An 8,497-nucleotide genomic window follows, 5' to 3' on the forward strand; every position below is an offset into this window, starting at 1 on the left:
TCAGGGCAGGGCCCAACGCCTGGAAGCATGATATTATAGCAATTAGTGAGAGTTGGTTGCAGGAACGGCAGGACCGTTAGTTCAACATTCCCGGTATCTGCTGTTTTAGTCGTACTAGTGTGGGGATAATTCAAGGGTTCCGGTTATATTGAACTGGTCGTTGAATATATGACGGCAATGGTCAGTTAGGACAGAAAGGAGAACTCGTCCACGTGAGGACTTAAGGGTGGAGCTGAGGAATAAAAAGGAATAAACTCGTTCATGGGGCAACAGTCCTGGGAGTTTAGAGGAACAACATGTAAGAGGTCGCAGACTGTTGAAAGAAGCATATCGCTGTGATCTGGAGTGATTTTAGCAGGTGTTGACTGTGAGTCCCATACTGTGAAGGGACCAGTGGGATAGTTTGTCAAGCGTTTGGAAGAAAGTTGCCCGAATCAGTACGTATAAAGTCCCATCGAGGGAGTGCAATACTTGATCTCCTACTGCAGAATGGGGCAAGGCAAGGGGCAGAAGTTTGTGTAGGGGACCACTTTGCATCTAGTGATGGTGATGCAATTAGGTGAAAGGTCATTATGGAAAAGGATAAGTGTGACGTTGAGTTTAGATTCCGAATTTGAGGAAGACCAGCTTTATTGGGGTCAGGAGTGATCTGCCAAATGTGGATCCGGGCAGGCTGTTTTCTGCTGTTCATCGCAAGTTGGAGCGGAAGCGCTGTTCAGCCTCAGTGTAGAGTGGAAAGGACCAGACCGTGAATAGATGGAGGCGTTGAAGGAGAGAGCGACTTCAGTGAACAAGATTGGGGTGCCGAGAAACTGACCAACAAAGTAGATGGGAGTTGGGACTGGGCTTGACGTTTCCGAGTACCCTAATTCATTTCTGGTCGCCCCGTTACAGGAAGAGTGTGTGTGTCTTTGGAAAGGATACAGAAGGGATTCACTAGGATGCTGCCACGAATCGATAGCACAATCTGTAAGCAGAGATCAGAATTTTTTTGCTTCTTTGCTCTGGAGCGGCGAAGGCTGAGGGGCGTCAGAACAGAATGAGGAATGAGCAATGCATGACCATGCTCATGGAGCTACATTACAGGCCAGCCAACAGTCCACTCGGATAGAGTTTGATGATGTGATTGTGAAGGGAAGAACCGAAGCTAATGTCGGAACCGGGAGTGTGTGATTTGAAGGGGAAGAGGGAGCTTCACTCTGAGTCTGTACAAGGGAACTTATACAGATTAAAGAGGAACAGGTGCTTTCTGTCTTGAGGCAAATCAGAGCAGATAAATTCCCGGAACCTGACAGGGTTTTCCCTCGGACCTTGAGGGAGACTAGTGTTGAAATTGCAGGGACCCTGGCAGAAATATTTGAAATGCCAATATCCACGGGTCAGGTGCCGGAGGATTGGAGGGTAGCTCATGTAGTTCCATTGTTTAAAAAAGGCTCAAAAAGTAAACCAGGAAATTATAGGCCGGTAAGTTTGACATCGGTAGTAGGTAAATTATTGGAAGGAATACTAAGAGATAGGATCTACAAGTATTTGAATAGACAGGTGCATATTAGAAACAGTCAGCATGGCTTTGTGCGTGGTAGGTCATGCTTAACCAATCTATTAGAGTTTTTCGAGGAATTTACCGGGAAAGTGGATGAAGGGAAGGCAGTGGATGTTGTATACATGGACTTCAGTAAGGCCGTTGACAAATCCCGCATGAGAGGTTAGTTAGGAAGATTCAATCGCTAGGTATAGATGGAGAGGTAGTAAATTAGATCAGACATTGGCTCAATGGAAGAAGCCAGAGAGTGGTAGTGGAGGATTGCGACTCTGAGTGGAGGCCTGTGACTAGTGGTGTGCCACAGGGATAAGTGCTTGTTCCATTGTTATTTGTCATTTATATCAATGATCTGGATGATAATGTGGCAAATTGGATCAGCACATTTGCTTATGATACAACGATTGGAGGTATAGTGGACAGTGAAGAAGGTTTTCAAAGCTTGCAGAGGGATTGAAGCCAGTTAGACGAGAGGGCTGAAAGATGGCAGATGGAGTTTAATGCTGATAAGTGTGGGGTGCTACATTTTGGTGGGACTACTCAAAATAGTACATACATGGTAAATTGGAGTGCATTGAGGAATGCGGTTGAACAGAGTGATCTAAGAATAATGGTGCATAGTTCCCTGAAGGTGGAATCTCATGTGGATAGGGTGGTGAAGAAAGCTTTTGCTACGCTGGCCTTTATAAATCAGAGCACTGAGTATCGGAGTTGGAATGTAATGTTAAAATTGTACAAGGCAATGGTGAGGTTAAATTTGGAGTATTGTGCACAGTTCTGTTCACCGAATTATAGGAAAGATGTCAAGAAAATAGAGAGAGTACACAGGAGATTTACTAGAATGTTTCCTGAGTTTCACCACCTAAGTCACAGAGAAAGGTTGAACAAGTTAGGTCTTTATACTTTGAAGCGTATAATGTTGAGGGGGGACTTGATAAAGGCATTTAAAATTATGAGGGGGATAGATAGAGTTGATGCGGATAGGCTTTTTCCATTGAGAGTAGGGGAGATTCAAACAAGGGGACATGAGTTGAAAGTTAGGGGGCAAAAATGTAGGGGCAACAAGAGCGGAAATTTCTATACTTAGAGAGTAGTAGCTGTGTGGAACGAGCTTCCAGTAGAAATGGTATAGGCATTTAAAGAAATGACAATATGGACAGGAAAGAAATGGAGGGTTATGGGCTGAGTGCAGGTCGGTGGGACTAGGTAAGAGTAAGCGTTAGGCACGGACTAGAAGGGCCGAGATGGCCTGTTTCCCTGCTGTAATTGTTATATAGTTTTATGGTTGTATCTTTCGTTACAAAACGTATTAAAGTGTTAGGAGTTTGAGGGAGTGTGGTCTGTCATTGAAGACTCGCGAATTTCTCCGGATGTACTGTGGAGAGCGTTCTGACTTGTCGCATCGCCGCCTGGTGTGGAGGCTGCAACGCAGAGGGTCACCAGAGGCTGCCGAGGGTTCTAGGCTCAGCCAACCCCTTCACGGGCACAAACCACCCCTCCATCGAGGACATGTTCAAGAAGGAATGGCTCGGGAAGACCACATCCATCAGCGAGGACCCCTCCCGCCGGGAAATACCCTGTGCTCATCGGTACCATCGGGGAGGAGGTACAGGAGCCTGAAAACTCAACAATTTACAAACAGTTGCTTCCCCTCCGCCATCAGATTGAGAACTTTCCCTGAACACTTAAACACTCCCTCCGTATTCACCTTTTTGCAGTATTTATTAACTTCCCCGATACGTTAATTTTACATCTTTGCACCGCACTGAAGTCACGTTGTAGTTGCAGGAAAGGTCGGTGAGGCCCCGCTTAGAGTACGGTGTTCAGTTCTGGTCGCCCTCCTGTAGGAAAGACGCCACTGAGATGGAAGGAGTGCGGGGGGAGATTTACGAGGATGTTGCCGGGACTCGAGGGTCAGAGTTATGGAGAAGAGACAAGAAGGATGGGACTTTGTTCTTTGGAGCGTGGGTATGAAGCCAGGGGAGGCACTGATAGGGTGAATACCCAGCCTTTATTCCCCTTGGTTGGGGCATCGAGAGCTAGTATGCACAGCATTGAGGTGAGAGTGGGTGGAGAGAACCGAGAGAGGAGTGGCAGGGACTGGGGTAAGAGACAGAGATACATGGGGAGAAGCGGAATGAGTTGGTGAGAAGAAGGGCAGAGTGAAAAGAGGAGTGAGTAGAAAGGAGGAGTAAATGGGGAGAGCGGGCGAGTTTGGGGCAGGGAGGGGAGAAGAGTGGTCTAGGTGGTGAGAGGGAGAGTAGGGGGTGAATGGAGATGCGAGTAGAGGAGGAGACTGGGGTAGAAAGGAGGGGAAGATAGGGTGGGAGGGGATGAAAGGATGGGGGAGTGAGGGTGTAGATTGAATGGGGAGAAGTGGGGTGAAGTCACTTGATTGAAGTCGGCCGGAAAGGCAGTTGACAGAGACCTCGGACCTCTTCAGGAATATCCGGGTACAAATATGCCGTCTTCTCGCAGATGAATCTGAAATTACCTTTGCAACTGTAACGGTAATTCGATCCGCACTGACTGCAGGTGGGCGTTTCATAGTTTAACTCGTACAGAAGATCAGAGGCCACATTCCTGTTACAAAGGGTTAGACAATTTCAACAGAGACAAAACAGATCAAGCAGGCAACCGGAGACCGTCGCCAAACTCATCCCACTAAACTGCGCCTCTCTCCACAGCCCGTTGTCAGACTCTAAACTTATCCTATGATACTGCGCTCTCCCCTCAGCCACGGGTCCATCGCCGTCCGAATCCCATTACACCGCTCTCCCCTACAATCCCGAATCAGCTCCCAAATTAATCCCGCTGCATCACTCTCTCCCGCCAACCCTGAGTCAGTGAATAAACTAATCCCACTGTCCCACTCTCCCCACAATCCTGTCTTTCTCCAAACTGATCTCACTGACTCGCTCTCTCCCCACAGATCTGTGTCAGAGCTCAGACTAATCCCACTGCCCGATTTTCTCCCCACGACATTGTTTCAGTCTTCAAACTAATCCCACTGACCCACTTCCACACCACAGAGCTGCAACAGTCCAAACCTCACCTGTCTGCGCATTTTCCAATCCAGTATGTTACGTATCGTTGGACAGCGTTGGAAACAAACTTCTGTGAAATTAAATCCCTTCAGTTAATGTTTAGAACCAGACTCTAACAATGCATATCCATGTGAAGGGACGGTACAGAGAGGGAATCACACAGCGTCTGAGCTCCGAACTGAGGTCTGAGTTTAACTCTGTGTCTGACCCCGGGAGTGTGTGATGGGACGGTGTGGAGGGAGATTCACTCTGTGTCTGACCCCGGGAGTGGGCGATGAGACGGTGTGGAGGGATCTTGATTCTCTGTCTGACCCCGTGATTGTGTGATGGGACGGTGTGGAAGGAGCTTCATTCTGTGTCTCACACCTGGAGTGTGTGATTGGACGGTGTGGAGGGAGATTCACTCTGTGTCTGACTCAACGAGTGTGTGGTGGGACGGTGTGGAAGGAGCTTTACTCTGTGTCTGACTCAACGAGTGTGTGGTGGGACGGTGTGGAAGGAGCTTCATCCTGTGTCTCACACCTGGAGTGTGTGGTGGTATTGTGTGAAGGGAGATTCAGTGTCTGTCTCACCCCGCGGCCTCTAGATTATTGATATCTCTTCTCGCGGTAAGACATACCTTTTCCTCGCTTGAATTTATTTCGAGGAGCCTTGAATCAAGTTCTGAACAATTTTGCCTCGCTCCATCATAAGATGCTCCAAACGTCGATATGAAATAACAACTGTCTTCATTTTTGATCCATTCCTGGGGACATGTTGTCTCTGCAACTCAGGAACAATAAACCGTGAATCTCCCTACATAAATCCCGATGCATCAACTGGGATCAGAAAAAGTTAAAATCCCTCCACACCGTCCCATCACACACTCTTGGAGTCAGACACAGAGTGAATCTCCCTCCACACCGTCCCATCACACACTCCCGGGGTCAGACACAGAGTGAATCTCCCTCCACACTGTCCCATCACACACTCCCGGGATCAGACACAGAGTGAATCTCCCTCCACACTGTCCCATCACACACTCCCGGGGTCGATGTGAAACTCCATCTGCACCGTCCTATCACACTCTTCTGGGATAGAACGCAGACCGAAACTCACTCCACACAGTCACGTCACTCATTCTAGTCGTCCGTCTACATCATCTCTTCACACAGTCAGAGTCAAACGCAAATTGAAATAATTCAGTATCCGACCTGCCGCATCACGGACTCCCGAGATCAGACAGTAGGGGACGCTGTTTCCACATTGTCCATTCACACTTTCCAGGGTCAGACACAGGATGAAGCTACCTTGAATTGTCTAACTTCCGGTAATTACCTCCCCCTCCCTTCCCTTATCCCATGTTCACTATGCCTCCCCCTCCAGTTACCTATCAGCTCACTCCTGCCTCCGCCTGGCGGTGGGAGATCGGTCTGTGTCTGCCCCGGGAGTGTGTGATGGGACGGTGTGGAGGGAAATTCACTGTTGTCTGAGCCCAGGAGGGTGTGATGGGACGGTGCGGAAGGGTCTTCACTCTGTATTTTAACCCAGAAGTGTGTGGTGGGACGGCGTGGAGGGAATTTCACTCTGTGTCTGACACTGGAAAAGTGTGATGGGACGGTGTGGAAGGAGATTCACACTGTGTCTTACCCCGGGTGTGTGTGGGATGGTGCGGAAGGGGTTTTACTCTGTGCCTGACCCAGGGAGTGTGTTTTGGGACGGTGCGGAGGGAGCTTCACACTTCTCTGAGCCCAGTACTGGGTGATGGGACGGTGTGGAAGGAGCTTAACTGTGTATCGAACCGCAGGAGTGTGTGATGGGACGGTGTGGAGGGATATTCACTCTGTGTCTGACCCCGTGAGTGTGTGATGGGACGGTGTGGAGGGAGATTCACTCTGTGTCTGACCCCGGGAATGTGTGATGGGACGGTGTGGAGGGAGATTCACTCTGTGTCTGACCCCGGGAGTGTGTGATGGGACCGGGTGTGGAGAGAGATTCACTCTTTGTCTGACCCCGGGAATGTGTGATGGGATGGTGTGGAGGGAGATTCACTCTGTGTCTGACCCCGGGAGTGCGTGATGGGACGGTGTGGAGGGAGATTCACTCTGTGTCTGACCTCGGGAGTGTGTGATGGGACGGTGTGGAGGGAGATTCACTCTGTGTCTGACCCCGGGAGTGCGTGATGGGACGGTGTGGAGGTAGATTCACTCTGTGTCTGACCTCGGGAGTGTGTGATGGGACGGTGTGGAGGGAGATTCACTCTGTGTCTGACCCGGGATGGGAAGAAAATTCGTAGCGTGACGTAGCGCGCTAAAGTTTTAAATGAAAGACCGCCATATACAGCGGCAATACTCGGAGTGGACTGAGGCAGATTGGGTCGGCTTTGGCTCAATCAGGCTTCGGCAAGAACAGGCAGAGGCGAGGTTTGAACGGGACACGACTGCGCAAGCGCGTGAAAGTCGTCCTTTGAGGCAGCGGGAGAATTTAAGTACCGAGCAGAGGCTGACTCAGGGCGAGCACTGTTGTCCCTGCTGATTACACATGCAAAAGGTGCATGGAGTTGCATCTCCTGACAAACCGTGTTAGGGAACTGGAGCCGGATGAACTTCTGATCATTCGGGAAGCAGAAGCAGAAATAGACAGGAGTTTCAGGGAGATAGTGACCCCTAGGAATCAGGAGACAGGCAGTTGGGTGAGTGTCAGGAGCGGGAAGGGGAATAGACAGGAAGAGCAGTGCATCCCTTTGGCCGTTCCCATCAACAATAAGTATACATTTTGGATACTGTTGGTGGGACGACCTACCGGGAACTAGTTGCAGTGGTTGCGATTCTGGCACCGAGACTGGACTCTCAGCTCAGAAGGGAAGGAGGGAAAAGAGGAGAGCAGTAGTGATAGGGGATTCGATAGTTAGTGGGACAGATAGGAGGTTCTGTAAAAGTGATCGAGAATCCCGGATGGCCTGTTTCCTCCGTGCTGCCAGGGTCCGCGGTATCTCGGATGGAGTTCTCAGTATTCTCAAGAGGGAGGGTGAGCAGCCAAATGTCGTGGTCCATGTAGGGACCAATGACGTGTGTAGGAAGAGTGAGGAGATCCTGAAAGGTGAGTTTAGGGAGCTAGGTGCCAAGTTAAAGGACAGGATCTCCAGGATAGCAATCTCAGGATTGCTACCAGTGCCATGTGCAGATGGGTTTAGAAATAGTAAGATAGTGCAGATCAACACTTGGTTGAAGACATGGTGCAGGAGGGAGGGCTTCAAATTTATAGGTAAATGGGCAGTTTTCCAGGGAAGGTGGGACCTGTTCCGGCGGGACGGTTTACATCTTGCGGGTAGGTTTGCTAGAGAGGATCCAGCGGATTTATACTAATACAATCGGGGAGTGGGAACCACAGTGTAGGAACAGATGTATGGGAGAAGGAAGAAAAAGAAGACAATAAAGCTCTTTGTACTGTCAGAGATAAACAGAACGGAAGAGGTGTAGAATTTCTTAAATACATTTATTTTAATGCTGGGAGCATTGTAAGAAAATTGGATGAGCTTAGAGCATGTATTGTTACCTGGAAATATGATGTTGTAGCTATTAGTGAAACATGGTTGCAGGAGATATGTGATTGGCAACTAAATATTCCTGGATTTCGTTGCTTCAGGTGTGATAGAATCGGAGGGACAAGAGTGTTGCGTTGCTTGTGAGGGAAAATATAACAGCGTTGCGCTGGCAGTATAGATGAGAGGGATCGTCTAGGGAGACTATTTGGGTGGAATTGAGGAATGTGAAAGGGATTAGTAACACTTACAGGGGTGTATTAGTTGCCACTTAATGGAGAGCTGGAAATGTAGGAGAACATTTGTAAGGAGATAGCAGATATTTGTAGTAAGCACGAAGTTGTGATAGTGGGGGTTTTTAATTTTCCACACCTAAACTGGAAAGCCCAT

At 48.9% G+C, this 8,497-nt stretch overlaps 1 long non-coding RNA gene across 1 annotated transcript; it reads right to left on the bottom strand.

The window, feature by feature from the left end:
* Window positions 1-3,845: 3,845 nt before the first annotated feature.
* On the bottom strand, window positions 3,846-5,321 carry LOC140720710 (uncharacterized). Its single transcript, XR_012097243.1, has 3 exons — window positions 5,207-5,321; window positions 4,596-4,657; window positions 3,846-4,123 (listed from the first exon to the last, which is right to left on the bottom strand). It is a non-coding gene; the product is annotated as an uncharacterized lncRNA (long non-coding RNA).
* Window positions 5,322-8,497: the final 3,176 nt, after the last annotated feature.

This window comes from Hemitrygon akajei, unplaced genomic scaffold, assembly GCF_048418815.1.
Source record: "Hemitrygon akajei unplaced genomic scaffold, sHemAka1.3 Scf000046, whole genome shotgun sequence".
NCBI lineage: Eukaryota > Metazoa > Chordata > Chondrichthyes > Myliobatiformes > Dasyatidae > Hemitrygon > Hemitrygon akajei.